Source organism: Microcebus murinus, chromosome 5, assembly GCF_040939455.1.
Source record: "Microcebus murinus isolate Inina chromosome 5, M.murinus_Inina_mat1.0, whole genome shotgun sequence".
In the NCBI taxonomy this organism is placed as follows: Eukaryota; Metazoa; Chordata; class Mammalia; order Primates; family Cheirogaleidae; genus Microcebus; species Microcebus murinus.
The window spans coordinates 18,246,258-18,262,764 of record NC_134108.1 but is presented as its reverse complement, the minus strand read 5'-3'; positions in this window follow the sequence as shown (position 1 = coordinate 18,262,764).

Genomic DNA, 16,507 nt, shown 5'->3' with positions numbered 1-16,507 from the left:
GCTGAGACACTGGGCAAAAACTATAGACTACTGCCTCAATTTAAAGTATATATGTCTGCACAAGTTGCAGCCATCATGAAATTTCCAATGTTCTAATCAGAGAGAGAATGTGTGTATATATATATCAGTAACCCAATAATGTTTCTAAAAGTGATTGTTACCATAAGCTGTGACTTTTCAAGGTGTTGTTTGGTTTACTGAAATATGTATATGAGGCACCTAAGTTGCTTAATGAAAATTCCTAAGCCTCACTTCAGACTTACTGAGTTAGTTTTCTAGACATGGGGCTCAGAAATCTGCTTTTACAAAAAATATGATGTTCTTTTTTAAAACTTCCTAGCGTAAGTAACAATAGTTCGAGTATTGAGTTCAAAATCTATGGTATTACTCAAAACATGAACACTTAAAATATAGCATTTTCATTTCCATTTATAAATTATTATTAAAAAGTATTAATATCTTAAATAATGGAAAAGCAGTATAAATTTGTTTCCATCCACTGAAGAAAATAGTCTTAAGGGTTCTGATAGGCTAGACTCATCTGTAATTATTGTTGCTACAACTGGCTACCCATGTGTAATAAAAAGTCATATGTCTATCGTACTGCTTCCAAAATAATACAATATCAAAATTTATCCAAATGTAAAAACAAGAAAAAAATATATAAAAAATTTAGCATAGATTGAAAAAAATTTGATGTTGGGCTAAGAAAATGCTTTTAAATTCTCAGATGATGTCAGCCAAAGAGGAAAAGATAGATACATTTGATTGCATCAAAATACCTTGTATAGCAATAAGCAAAATTATGACAAACAACAGACAAAAGAAAATATTTACAATCCTTTTAATTAGGTAAGGGTTAATAAGCAGAATCAAAAACCTCACTGTAAATGAGTAAAAATGGGAGAAGGACATAGAACCAGTATTTTACAGAATTGACAAGTCTTAGTAAACAGAAAACATTAAAAACAATAAAGCAAGGTGTTATTGGATTCACAAAAAAAAAAAGAAAAAAGGCATAAGGTTGATTATAATCCCTGATGTTGGTGAACATTCGGGAAATAGGTATTCATAATCTGCTATTAGACTAAATATATTTTAATAAATACTACCAAGTTTCCCTCCAAAATTGCTGTTCAGTTTACACCCTTAGTCCATGTCTTGCCAAAAAGTGGAACTGTTATTGTTGGGGAATTATAATTAAAAACAAAATCCCTTCCCAACCCAGAAAAACATTTCCATAAAGATAGAAAAGAAAGGAAACAAGTTTTGTTATTGAATAAGTATTAAGCCAGGATGTGATATGCATTACAGGCAATCCTGTAAGAGACTGCAAAGACGGAGAGAATTCTTATTTTTTTATATAGCCAAGTGGATTCAATACCTTACATACATGTTCTCAAAATAGTAACTAGTCCTTAATCAATTGATAGGACCATTTGTTACACATAATTCATCTTAAATTCACTTGGTACTTGGGATGACCATATGTGTTAGCCAAATGGCTTCATCTAAAGGAAAAATCAACTTCTTATATCTTTACAACAGGTGGTAACTGCAACTTGGTGTAAGGTATCCAGCAAAGGAAGGTTACTACCCTTCCCACAGAAACTAAGACATAGGGCTGTCATCTTCCTTAATGCTTTCATTTCAAAGAGGTGGCTCCCAGGTCCTTGGAAAAACTGGCGAGAGGCTAATTTAGCTTTTGGAAAGATTTACACACATTTCAAAGCGACAGAAAAAGAATTTACAAAATTTCTAATGTAGATAACCTCAGAAAAGGGGCAGAGGCAGCTTGGAGAATCTGTTCCCTTATTTTCAGCAGAGAGAATTAAGTCCCTTATTTTTAATTTGTATTTGTACCTACAATCAATCCTAGATAAATGTTTGTTTGTGTGTACAAGAAAAAAGTTGTCCTCTTAAGCATTGCTTGTATATACTTCATGCAATAACACCACCACCCCTACATTGGAAGTAATCTAAATGCTCATCTACAGGAGAAAAATAATATGGATAATTGTATTTCCATGCTAGGAAATACTGTGCAGCACGATAGTAACATTCATGTAAAAGTATGTATTAAGAATTTAAAGGCTTTGTGAGGCATCTGGAAAGATAAATACCAGATTCCTGATTGTAATTGCTTCAGAGAAGGGCTAAAATTAGGGATTCTGGTCAAGACTGACTTTAGTTTTCTAGATAAAGTTTACATTTTTATTGTAATGTGTTTTAGGTGTTATTAACAATTGATTTTATACTGGTCACTGGGTTCATTTCACCATATTGAAATTAAAAGGAGAATTCCCGTTGAGAACGTGATGCTTTAAAAAACTAACTGGTTTGAATTATCTGACCTTTTACTACATTTAATAACATCACCAATGATTTTGCCTTTTTCAGATCATACATATATTTGTTTATTTAATAAATCAGTTAACTCTGTTAAGATCAATAGCTGGAATTATGCTGCTAAGAGTAAGAATGTCCATCTACAGGTGCACAGGGTGAATTTTTTGGTTTTATTCACGCTAGTCAGTATTCAAGAATAGATAAGTAGGCCAGGCCAGGAAGGGTAGGGAAGAGAAGTTAATTAATAGGTATAAATATATTATTTGATAGAGGAAATAATACCTAGTAGTAGATAAGTAGGGTGACTATAGTTGACAATAATCTATTGTATATTTCAAGATAGCTAGAAGGGAAAAATTCAAATGGCTCTAGCATAAAGAAAAAACAAATATTTAAGGTGATAGATATCTCAAGGATACTGATTTGATCTTTACAAATTATATAAATTTGTTAAATTATCACATGTACCCCCCAAACTATATACATTCATTATGCATCAATATAAAAGAAAATTTGGTAAATGCTGAAAAATATTAAAGAAAAAATTAAAATAATCATAATTTACTCATCATAGATAACTATTATTCTTTAGTATTTCTTCATAAATAGAGCTACAGATAGATATATATTAATGTCTCTATATATTCATAACTACATATAGATGTTAATGAACTACATAAAATTTAATAATTTCTAATGACACAATCATATAACATTTAAAGCATTGTAATATTTTTCATTTAAATTTTAGTGTGAGCTTTCCTCATGTTAATAAATGTTCTTAAAAATGAATTTTAAATGGCTCCATAATATTCCATTATGTGTTAGTTATAAATCATAAGAATCTAATACACCCCCCAAAAAGAATAGATAACTGTGCACTTTAAAGAACAGGCTTTACATGCATATAAAAATCATATGTACGAACTACCCAGCTACCCATTTCTTTTTCTTTTTATTCTTCCCCCCACCCTTTTTTTTTTGAGACAAGGTCTTGCTCTGTTGCCCGGCTGGAGTGCAGTGGCATCATCATAGCTCACTGCAACCTAAAATCCTGGGCTCAAGTGATCCTCCTGCCCCAGCCTCCCTAGTAGTTGGGACTACAGGTTCATGCCACCACGCCCAGCTAATTTTTCTATTTTTTATAGAGACGGCATCTTGCTGTGTTTTTCAGACTGGTCTCCAGCTCTTGGCCTCAAGCAATCTTCCCACATGGCCTCACAAAGGGCTGAGATTACAGGCGTGAGCCCAGCTCCTGGCCCCATTTCTTTTATGTAGGATTTTGTTTTGAAAGGTGAACATATAAAGGCATGATTCTTCTTTCTAATTCATCAAGTTGTATGTATATATGGAGGAGGAGGAGCAGGAGGTAAGACTATAGCTGATAGAGGTAAGAGTTACAGATCAAGTACTGCTGGTACTATCTATTTATCTATTAGTAACTCAAACCATTGTCTCCTATTAAATCACTTTAATACCACCAGGCATTGTTCTAGGAGTCCATCAGCTTTTCCCAAACCAAATCCATTATCTTTTGATCTTCTTACCACTGCCAAACCTGTCCTAGAGGTTTAAGTGTTTATATATTACAATTTAAATAAATGATGATTATATTCACTCTAGGATAGCATATAATGTTATCTTTTAGTGGTACAATTATTTTTGCCGAATTTTTCGAACCACACTAAATTTATAGCTGTCATTTCTCTCCCTTTATAAAAACTTTGCTTTTGAGTCTTTGGTATAGCATTAGTCATGCTGTTAAATTGTGATTTAAGCCTACAGATTTTTAAAGGAATACAGCAATTGCTTTAAATGAAGCCATATAATAATGTTGATTTAATCTGGCTTCAATTTCGATTCAACATACTGTTTAATTTGCCATCTGATTGAAGGTTAATGTGTATGGATTTCTCCTTTTTATTGGTTACAAAATTTTAAATAGTCTCCAAAAAATTTTCTCTTATAAAAAGTTTGTGCTGTAAACTACAGTAGTACTCTCATGCTAGTGACTTGGCATAATTTAATAGGTGGGAGTAGAATCTAATTTTTCATAGCATAACACTTTTAAACACTCAAGAATGTTTTTGTGGTGCTACCTGAGCATATTTCTATCCAATCTTAGTTAACAAGAGGATGATTTAATGATAAATCAAAAACATTGCTACGTAATGTGTGCAATAGTCGACCCTATGCATAAAGGAATTATGGTTAAAATGAAAACTTGATGACAAGATACATATTTAAGCCAGTCCTCAGGTACATACAGTGCTAAGTATAACATGTTCTCAAGTAATGGTTTCTGCTAACCAGAAATTATGTTCAGACATTTAAAGACACATCTCAGTATAAGAGGAAGACTTATTGCTAAATCAATGCCAAGTTTAAAATATTAGACTCTGATATTTTTCATGTATTTTATACATTGAAAATGTTTATTTCAATGTTTTCTCACCATACATTTTTATTTAATATAAAGAAAATGAAAAATAAATACTTAAGTCTGTAGCACACTTTTAAGGTATTTCACAACCTAATGAAGTCCTCAAAGAAGAATTGACTACAAGTATATTTTAAGAGAGCTCTAAGACGAAACAAACTAAGATGGATCATAAATACCGGAAGTCCACTCCTGCACCCGCCTCCTTTAACTCATTGTTATTTAAGGCTCCCCTGACTTGTGGGTGCCAGACAGAGTCTGATGTGATAATTTTTATTCAAAGCTGTGATCATGCACGGACGTGAATTCTCATTGAAATCAGTACCGAAATTCTGTACTTGTAATAACAGAGAATGTGACTGAAGTTTTCCTCATTTCCTTTAATTTACCATGCAATATATTAAATCAATAGATAAAGAAGAAAAGTTAATACTTTCTTTTCTCACTAATGAGTTGGACAAGCTTCCAAATGACTGCATCTAGTAGCAATATTTTTGGAACTGCATATAATGAAAGAGTCTGTCTTTTAACTTTTACTAAATAACATATTTGTAAGTGAATCTTTAAAGCCTTCTTTTTCTTTTCAAACTAGGGTTAATCGTGAACTTTAAAGTAAAAAGAAAGAAAGTTTGTCAAATGGCGTTACCTAGGAGCCTCTCTAACCACGCAGGTTGCTTATATTAGAGAAGAAATTTTAGCCAACTCCCACTAGGTTCTTAGCTGCAATTATTTACTGTTTTGAGAACTCATGTTGTAAATAAAAAATCCAATATGTCATGGCTGATTAAATCTGTTCTAACCTTTGTTTTAGGAGTCACTTTAAAATGTGGGAGCTCATTAATTCTAAAGCAGAATTAGTGTCCTAGTCCAGTTTCTGTTGCTTATAACAGAATACCTAAAACTGGTAATTTATAAGAAACAAGTTTTATTTTTCTTATAGTTCTGAAGGCTGGGAAGTCCAGGATCAAGGATCTGCCTCTGGTGGGAGCCTTTTTGCTGGTGGGGACTCTGTAGAGTCCTGAGGCAGTGAAGGACATCAAATGGCAAGGGAGTGAGTGTCCTAGCTCAGGTGTCTCTTCCATTTCCTATAAAGATACCAGTTCCCGTGATAACACATTAATCAATTAGTCTATGAATGGATTAACCATTCAAGAGCACAGAGCCCTTACCACCCAATCACCAATTAAATACTCTCAATACTGCCACATCGAGGATTAAGTTTTAACATGCATTTGGAGGGGGCCAACATGCAAACTATAGCAATTAGTATATACCTTAAATATCGGAAAATTAATGTTAACACTTTAAAGAAATAAGTTTGAAGTTTAACCTCTTCAGATGAGGTATCATACACAAAATTCAAAATCATCATGCTATTTAATAATACAAGATCACTTTCTTCTTAGAAAGCATTTTAATGCAAAATTTGCATTTTTAAGAGAAGTTACATGGTTAACTATGTCTTAACTTTATAATAAGATCAAAAATTATCAATATAAAGATATAAAAATTAAGATAGAAACAGGAACCAAAAGTGATAAATACTTCACTACAAAAATTTTGCCAAGAAGCAGCTATATAACCAAACATATTGCCAAGATTTTTTTTTAATATAGAAATTGCTAAAAAAACAAAAGATGAGACAGAATTAGGAGCCCTTAGCAGATTCGCCTGTCATGGGTTGAATTGTGTTCCCCAAAAAGATATGTTGAACTCATAATCCATAAGTCTCTCAGAATACGACCTTATTAGGTTGCCGATGTAATTAGTTAAGATGAGATGATACTTGAGTACTGTGGGCTTCTAAAACAATGTGACTTGTTTCCATATAAAAGGATGATCATTTGAAGACACAAACAGAACATCATATGAAGACAGAGGATTGGAGTGATTCATTGCAACCAAGGAACACAACAGATTGCTGGCAAATCATCATAAAGTAGGAAGAGGCAGGAATGGATTTCTCTATAGGTTTTAGAAGATGCCTGGTCTTGCTGACACCCTTGATCTTGGATTTCTAGCCTCCAGGACTATGAGACAATAAATTTCTATTGTTTTAAGCCACCTAGTTTGTGGTACTTTGTTACAACATCCCTAGGAAATAAATATATCCCCAAAGCCAGCTCTATTTCTTTTTTTTTTTTTTTGAGACAGAGTCTCCCTTTGTTGCCAGGCTAGAGTGAGTGCCATGGCATCAGCCCAGCTCACAGTAACTTCAAACTGCTGGGCTCAAGTGATCCTCCTGCCTCAGCCTCCAGAGTAGCTGGGACTACAGGCATGCACCATCATGCCCAGCTAATTTTTTTTGTATATATATATATATATATTAGTTGGCCAATTAATTTCTTTCTATTTATAGTAGAGATAGGGTCTCGCTCTTGCTCAGGCTGGTTTCGAACTCCTGACCTCAAGCAATCTGCCTGCCTGGGCCTCCCAGAGTGCTAGGATTACAAGCATGAGCCACCGCACCCGGCCTCTACTTCTTTTATATATAGATCAGGAAAAGAAGCTGAAGTAGGAAAAAAAAAATCAGAAAAAAACAAGGTCAAATTAGAAGCAATACAAAGTAGAATAGATTGCTGAAAACACAGTAAAGAATATTAGAGTGCAAGACTGCAATAAGAAATGGAATGAGTAAAATTTTGAAAAATAGCAGAGAAAACAAAAGGGTTAAACAAACAAGATCCAAAAATATCCTGCCTACAGGAGAGTCGCCTCACCATTGAAGACAAATATTAAATCCTGAAAGTGAAAGGATTAAAAGAGGTATTCCATGCAAATGGAAACCAAAAGTGAGCAATAGTAGCCATACCTATATAAGATAAAATAGACTTGAATTCAAAAACTAAAAGTGATACAGGAATCAATTCAACAAGAGGATATAACAATACTAGAGAACCCCAGTATATAAAGCAAACATTATTAAACCAAAGGAGAAAGAAATAATACAATATAATAATATTAGAGGACTTAAACAATTCAATTTTAACAATGGGCAGATCATCTAGACAAAAATCAACAAAGAAACATCAAACATATATTGCACCATAAATCAAATGGACCTAACAGACATTTACATAACATTCTATCCAACAGCACAATACACATTCTTCTCAACAGCACATGGAACATTCTCCAGGATAGACCATATTTTAGGTCACAAAACAAGTCTTCACAAATTTTAAAAACTCAAAATAATATCAAGTATAGACCACAGTGGAATAAAACTAGAAGTCAATAACAGGAGAAGTGTTGAAAACTGTACAAATTCATGGAAATTAAACAATGTGCTCCCCCAAAACCAATGGGTCAATGAAGAAATTAAAAGAAAAATTAAAATTTTTCTTGAGACAAATGAGAATGGAAACACATGATACCCAAACCTATGGGACACAGCAAAAGAAGATTTACGAGGGATATTTACAGCAATAAGTGCCTATATCAAAAAAAGAGAAATATTTCTAATACCAATCATGCACCTCAAGAAACTAGAAAAGATATTTTGAACAGCTATACACCAACAAATTTGATAAACTGGAAGAAATGGATACATTCCTGGACACATATAGCCTGTCATCATTAAATCATGAACAAATAGAAAATCTGAACAGAATGATAATGAGAGAGGAAATTGAATCAATACTAAAGTCTTCCATCAAATAAAATTCAGGACCTAACAGCTTTACTGCTGAATTACACCAAACATATAAAGAAGAAATAATACCAGTTCTCAAAGTATTCCAAAAAATTGAAGAAGAGGGAACACTCTTCAAACTCATTTTATGAAGTCATAATTGCCTTGATTCTAAAACCAGACAAGGACACAACAGGAAAACAAACAAACAACAGCAGGAACAACAACAACAACAAAACTACAGGCCAACAGCCCTAATGAACATAGATGCAAAAATTCTCAACAAGATACTAGCAAACTGAATCCACAGTACATTAAAAAGTTCATATACTATGATCAAGTGGCATTTATCTCAGATGCAAAAATAATTTACATACACAAATCTATAGATGTAATACAACACATTAACAGAAAGACAAAAAACACATAGTCATTTTGGCCAGGTGCGGTGGCTCACGCCTGTAATCCTAGCACTCTGGGAGGCCAAGGTGAGAGGATTGCTCAAGGTCAGGAGTTCAAATCCAGCCTGAGCAAGAGCAAGACCCCGTCTCTACTAAAGATAGAAAGAAATTAATTGGCTGACTAAAAATATATAGAAAAAAACATTTAGCCGGGCATGGTGGCACATGCCTATAGTCCCAGCTACTCGGGAGGCTGAGGCAGGAGGATCACCTGAGCCCAGGACTTTGAGGTTGCTGTGAGCTAGGCTGATGCCACAGCACTCAAGTCTGGGCAACAGAGTGAGATACTCTGTCTCAAAAACAAAATGAACAATAACAAAAAAAAACTCATTAAGTCATTTCAATAGCTACAGAAAAAATATTTGACAAAATCCAACATCTCTTCATAATAGAAATTCTTAATAAGTTAGTTATAGTAGGTATGTACCTCCACAAAATAAATACCATATATGATAAATGCAGAAATAACATTATACTGAATGGGGAAAATCTGAAAGCCTGTCTTCTGGGATCAGGAACAAAAAAGGATGCTTTCATCACTTACATTCAACATAGTACTGGAAGTCCTAGCCAGAACAATGAGGCAAGAGAAAGAAATAAAAGGCATCCAATTTGTAAAGGAGGAAGTCAAATTATCTCTGTTTGCTGATGACGTGATCTTACATAATGAAAACCCTAAAGATTCCACCAAAAATTATTAGAAATAATAGACAAATTCTGTTGCAGGATACAAAACCAACATAAAATAGCAGCATTGCTATATGCTAATAGTTAACTATCTGAAAAAAAAAATCAAGAAAGTAATTTCATTTATAATGGTCACTTTAAAAAGATACTGAGAATAAACTTAACCAAGGACGTGAAAGATCTGTACAAAGACTACTATAAAACTTTGATGAAAGAAATTGAAGAGGACACAAATAAATGGAAAGATAGTTCATATTCATGGATTGGAAGAATTAATATTGTTAAAATGGTCATACTACACAAAGCAATATACAGATTCAATGCAATCCCTCTCAAAGTACCTATGACATTCTTCACAGAAAAGGAAAAAAAAAATCCTAAAGTGGAGATTCCATGTAGCCAAAGCAATCCTGAGCAAAAATAACAAAGTTTGAGACATCATACTACCTGACTTCAAAATATACTACAAAGCTATAGTAACCAAAACAGCATGGCACTGCCATAAAAGTAGATACATATACCAATGGAACAGAATAGAAAGGCCAGAAATCAATTCATGCACCAATAGCCAACTGATTTTTTAACAAAGGTACCATGAACACAAATTGAGGAAAAGTGATTCTCTTCAATAAATGATGCTCATAAAATTGGATATCCACATGCAAAAGAATGAGACTAGACCCTACTTCTCACCAGATACAAAAATAAATAAAAATTGATTAAAGACATAAATGTGAAGCCTAAAATTATGAAACTACTAGAAGAAAACTAGGAAAAATGCTTTGCAATATTGGGCTGGGCAAGATTTTTAAAATAAGACCTCAAAAGCACAGGCAACAAATACAAAAACAAAAACAAAAATAGATAAATGGGATTACATCAAACTAAAAAGCTTTAGCACAGCAAAGAAAACTATTAGAATGAAGAGACAACTTACAGGATGAGGGAAATATTTTCAAACTGTATAGCTGACAAGGGGTTAATGTCCAGAATATATCAGGAACTTTAACTACTCAACGGCAAAAAAATCAAATAATTCAATAAACAAAGGTAGAATAATTATTAAAAGTTTATAAAACTTTGATGTGACTGAATAGATTATTGGAAGGAAAGATTTACCAATTGATCAACTGATTCAGTAGCCTTTTTTTTTTCCAGCGTGGGTGGTGACACTTGATGATTTTACCCTCGGTTAATACTCCTGAAACACTAACTCAGGAAATTGTTTAGAAGTGTGCCTCTAAAACAAATCAAAATCAGACTGAAGACCGTGCACTAAACCTAGCAGCTGTATTTCCTTGTCAATATTCTTCACAGAGTAAAGAGCAACCAGCAGCTGCATTGAAGCATGGACTGTAGTAAACAACATTGGTGAGGCCACATGACCAGGTGGGAATCAAGACTGAGGGCTTTCTGAGACAAGATGGTGGTGCTAACTCACTCACTCAGCCTCCTCTCTTAGCATCTTATGAGTGCTGAGTGACTCAGGTCTTGAAAACTGTACCTGGGAATTACAAGACCATTGACGTGCCTTTGTAAGCAGTCTGTGTTGCTGCCTGTCCATAGTCTTTCCTAAGCTAGATAAACCTGATGCCAAATAAAGCCTATTTTGTTTCATGATTTGTCTATCTGAACCGAAGAATATTGCTGTTAAGAGTAGAGGAGATTTCTCAAATACAGACTTCTAATAATTGTAGAATTGTTTAATGAACTAAGTAGTATTCATAACATTAATCAATTATTCTTTAATAGCTGCATTTAAATGTTAGTTGTTTGATTCAATTTGGAACAAAGGTCCTTAAAAAAATCCTTTTGGGGAATTTTTCAAATCTTACATAAATTAAAATGAAAGCATTAATTTTATTCCCTATGGGATCAAAGTGACAAAAACTCGAAAATCATATAAACCAATGTCTGTGATAGTCTTCAGACCAGACATCATAAAGAAGCCAAATAATGAGAAAAATGAAGTATTCAAAACACATTTTTTCTTTAAACTTCTAAACTAAAGACTTAACTAGAATGTTTTAACAAGACAATTATATAGTTTTGAGTCTATGGAAACTAACTTAATTTAAAAGATAATCCAAAAACATTACTGGAGACTTCCAACCATTTTCAGTAGTTGAAGAATATAATTTCTAGATTTTCCTCAGGTTATGAATTATAGTAAAAATTCCTTTTAGAAAACACTACTGTAAAAAGAGTTTTGTTTTTTTTTTTTTCCTGAATTCCATTTTGCCGTGCAAATCTTTTAAAAAAGTAATATTAAGTGTACTACTCTGAGTCTTGTATTTCAGGCATTTGAACATGCAGGAACAGTAAGTTTGACAGCATGGCTCGTTGTGTAATGCTTCTGTTTTACTTATAAGCAGAGAGATTTCTGGGTCTCACACAGAAATCAACAGAGTGATAAGACCAAAGATACACTTAGAGAATGAAAAACTTTTAAGAAAAGTGATATGAAATTGTCATTGACAATAAAACAAAAATACTAGAGACTGTGAGAGGGTTAGCATTTTGTTAATGCTCTTTATTTTTACGTTCAGTAAGTAATTATCGTGCTGAGTAAAGTCATATTTAGTGGCCGGAAGCAGAAAAGTAGGGAGCCATTTTAATCACTTCTCTATAGTCAAAGACAAACCATGTGATGTAAAAGACATTGTAGAACTTCCAGTTCTGAACATATAGGTGATGTTTAAGCAAGGTAGAATAGAAGGTATTACATGTAAAAAGGGAATCTGAATCAAGATAAAAAAAAATCCTTAGTTATTAAGTAATGTAATTATGTTAATAATCTCTGATTGCAGAGGATGTAATTATTAACAGTTTGCTGGAGCCTGCTGATGAAGTAACCAAGCTAATATGCCTAAGAGTACAGATATTTCTCACATGGTATTTATCATAACATCATTTGATCATTCAACTCAGGGAAAACTCCAATATTGATGAAGAACCAATGTAACTGAAATGCAGATGAAAATTAATAAATGATTTTGTTATCTTGAAAAATATTCTTCATTGTTCCACTTCCAGGTCCATAGCTCTGGTAAAATATTTCTTAAGTAATAATGCGAAATTGGAATTCAGAAAATATTAGGAATAAACATTTACTTAAGGCCAACAATCTACTTCTAAAAATATTCTAAAAGCATCTTCTTCAAGTAGGATATGAAATAGACTTTCGCAATATGTGAACAATAAAGTCTGCTCATACAGGAATATACCTGCTCTGAGACTGAACCACTCATCTTTACAAAAAAAAAAAAAAGTTATTTTTGAGCAATTTGCAGAGCTTAGTGTTAAACTGCAACTATTACATGTGGCTTCTTTCTGTTGCTATGGGCAAGTTACTTGAAAGACTTCAACAGATTCTTGAACTCAACAGAAATTGCTTCCCACTCAGTTATAATTTTACCATGAAGAGGCTAGAAATTGAGAATAAACAATGGAAGAGGTCGCTCAGGTTCACATTTAATGCTCTGTGTAGGATGTAGCCAATGACTGGGGAGGGAAACATGACCTAGTGGTAGAGAGATCTTGCTTTATGATCTGAAAGAAATTCTGGCATCTCTGACTTGAATTTCACATAAGTAAATGGAAAAAAAGGCTGTCATGAAGGAACAAATATAGTTGGTAAAGTTGTGCTTTTTAATTTTTATCTTACAGAAATAAGTAAATAACCACCAATAAAGAAAAGCACAGAATGTGGATTTCTTATAATCTGAATACGCCTGTGGAATCATTTGTCATATAACTGATATATCATTAGATAAACATTGAAGACATGAAAGACAGAGAAAATATTTTTCCCTAAAACAATTTTCCTGAAATCCATAGCTTTCTTTATTGACAAGAAATTTGGTGGGTGGATTAGTCAGCTCAAGATAACAAAATACCATAGACCGGGTGGCTTATACAACAGACATTTATTTATTTCTCACAGTTATGGAGGCTGGGAAGTGTGTATCTGTAGTTCATTCCTTTTCTTCCTGAATAATATTATTGAATATATCATAATTTGTTTATTCTCCTGTTGATGGATATTTTGGGTTAGTTCCAATTTTTGCTATCATGAATAAAGCTGCTTCGAACTTTCTTGTACAAATCTTTGTGTGAACATATATTATCATTTCTCTCAGGTAAATACCTAAGACCAAAATTGTTGGATCTTAAGGTAGGCATGTGCTTAACTTTATAAGAAACTACTAAACACTTTTCCAAGGTCATTTCCCATCATTAATGACTAAGAGTTGCAGTTGCTTGGCATCCTCTCTAATATTTGTTATTTCTGTTTGTTTGTTAGTTTTTGTTTCATAACAAATCTCTGCTATAAAATAACACTTATCTGAGCAGTTCATTGGAGCTGGATGGCCAAAGATAGTCTCACTTGTATATTTGATGGCTACCTCTTTGTTAACTGAGATGATGGGCATGCCTTGGTCTTGTGTGTTTTGGAAGCTAGCAGGATTCTTTCATGGGGTAGCTAGGTTACAAAATCAGCAAGAGAAGGCAAGCCTTCACTTCTCAAATCTCTGTTTAGGTCATGTTTGCTAATGTCTCAGTAGCCAAAGAAAGTCACATGGCTAAAGAGCATATTTAGGAGGTAGAGAAACAGATTCCACCTTTAATGGGAGAAGGTGAAAAGTCACATTGGGAAGGAGCATTGACACAGAGATAGGAAGTATTAATATTTGATGCTTTTTTGCAATCTTCCCTTTGATTACAAATTGTTTTATTATTCTCACATGAAAAATATAATCACCTTTATTCCAGAGCCCCAAAAAGTTTCTTATCAACGATGGCATCAAATTCAAAGATCTAGATACCTAAATTAGATACAAGTGCACATCAAGTGCCAGCAACTATAATCAAGTCTCCTTCAGTGAAGCAGAGCTAACATGAGTGTTGTGAGAATAAAGGATCTATTGTAGAAATTAGATCTTACATAAAAGTGAGAGTAGATGGAATAAATGTGAGGGTCATTGGAGGACCAGAGAGTCACTAATGAGTTTACCTAAAGTACTGGTGCAGGTAGACAAGTCAGAGCCTTCAGGGGAATCTGAGCGACCAAGCATATCTAGCTACTACAGTGGCCAAAACCTGGAACTTCATGGAGAGGTCTATAGGAAGCTGTTGCCACCGTGGAGCTATCACCTTTGTGGGTCCACAGCCAAGCATCCAGTGGTAGAACTGCATCTGCTGCTGGTCATCAGTGTCACTAGCCCCGAAGATGAGTGAGACATGTGGCAAAATAACGTGGCATAATCCAAGGACATATTTGCACCTGTCTGCTGCCCCAGCTGACACTGACAAACTGTTCAGAGTAATGGTCACTGCTTCACTTTTGTGCTTTAACTCTTAACCAAGTTCCTCTCTTGCCCAAATCTAAAGCAGAAAGAGAAATTCTGGGAAATGTGGTTCTCTGTTTAACCAGGTTCCCATAGAATAATCCAGCATATTATTACTAGTTTAATTTTTAATTGTAGCATTGTAGTTCTTCTGTTGTGTATCTCATTGGGTTTTCATTTATACTATAGTGATGGCTGTGCTTATTGGCCATTCTTATATCTCATTTTGTGAACGTCCAAATTTTGTGCCCAGTTTTGATTAGATTGTTTTTTATTACTGAATTTTAGAAACTCCTTATATATTCTAAATACAAATCCTTTGTTGTGTAAGTATATTGAGGTTTGCCTTGTCATTTTCTTAATGATGACTATTTTTGAAAAAAAGATTTCAATTTTAGTGATGTTCAACTTCCCAAATGTTTTATTATGTTAGTGATTTTTGTGTTCTAAGAAATCTTTAAATACCCCAAGTTCATGAAGATATTGTCTTATGTGTATTTTCTTCTGGGAGCATTTTAGATTGAATTTTTATGTTTGAATCTACAATCCATTTTGAGTCAATTTTTGTACATGAAGTGAGGTATTGGTCAAGTTATACTTTTTCCCATGCAGATATCCAGTTACTCTGGTACTATATATGGAAAAACACATATATACTCTCTGTACACATTAAATTTCATTGGTACTTTTATAAAAATAATTTTATCATATCTCATTATCTGTATATTTATTTCTGGATTTTCTATGTTGGCTAATTGATCTATTTTTCTATTCCATACTAACAATTGTTATAGCTTTTTAGTAATTCTTAAAATAATACAAATATTTCAAATTTGTTTAATTTAAAAACTAAAAAAAGTCCAGTTTATTGGCATTTCTATATAAATATTAGTATCAGCTTGTCAATTTCTACCAAAAAAATTTACCTGCTTGAATTTTGATTGGAAATGAACTTAAATCTATAGAATTTGGGGAAAATCAGTGTTTTTACAATATTTAGTCCTTTAACCTATGAATATGACATATTCCATTTTTTAGGTCTTCTTTAATTTTATTAAATAAAATTTTCAGATACAAAGTTTTATGCCTATTTTGTTAGTTTTATTACTAAGGTTTTCTTGTTTTGTTTTCTTTTGCTGGTATTGTAAATGGTATTGTTTTTAATCCCCCATTCCCACCTCAATCTATTGTCAACATTAAACCAGATTATTCTTCTAACAAAACTTAGATAATGCCATTCCTTGTTTCATAACCAACAAATGGCTTCTTCTATTACTTATAAAAAAACACCCAAACCATTTTTATAGCTTAAAAAATCTCATGTCATCCTTCTTCATCTCTTACCAGTTTCCCCTTTGCTCCCTCTCTGGCAACTGTACTGACATCCTTGCTGTTTCTGCAAATGCCTCCTCCCAAAGAGACTTGATCATTGTCTTCTTTGTCTGTAAGGGTCTACTCCAAATATATGCATGTCTCCTTCCTTCACTGTCTTCAGGTGTCTCCTCAGATATCACTATATTATTTATTCCTGATCACTTTATATGACATATACCCAATTGATCCCCTCAATGCCCTCTTCCCACCA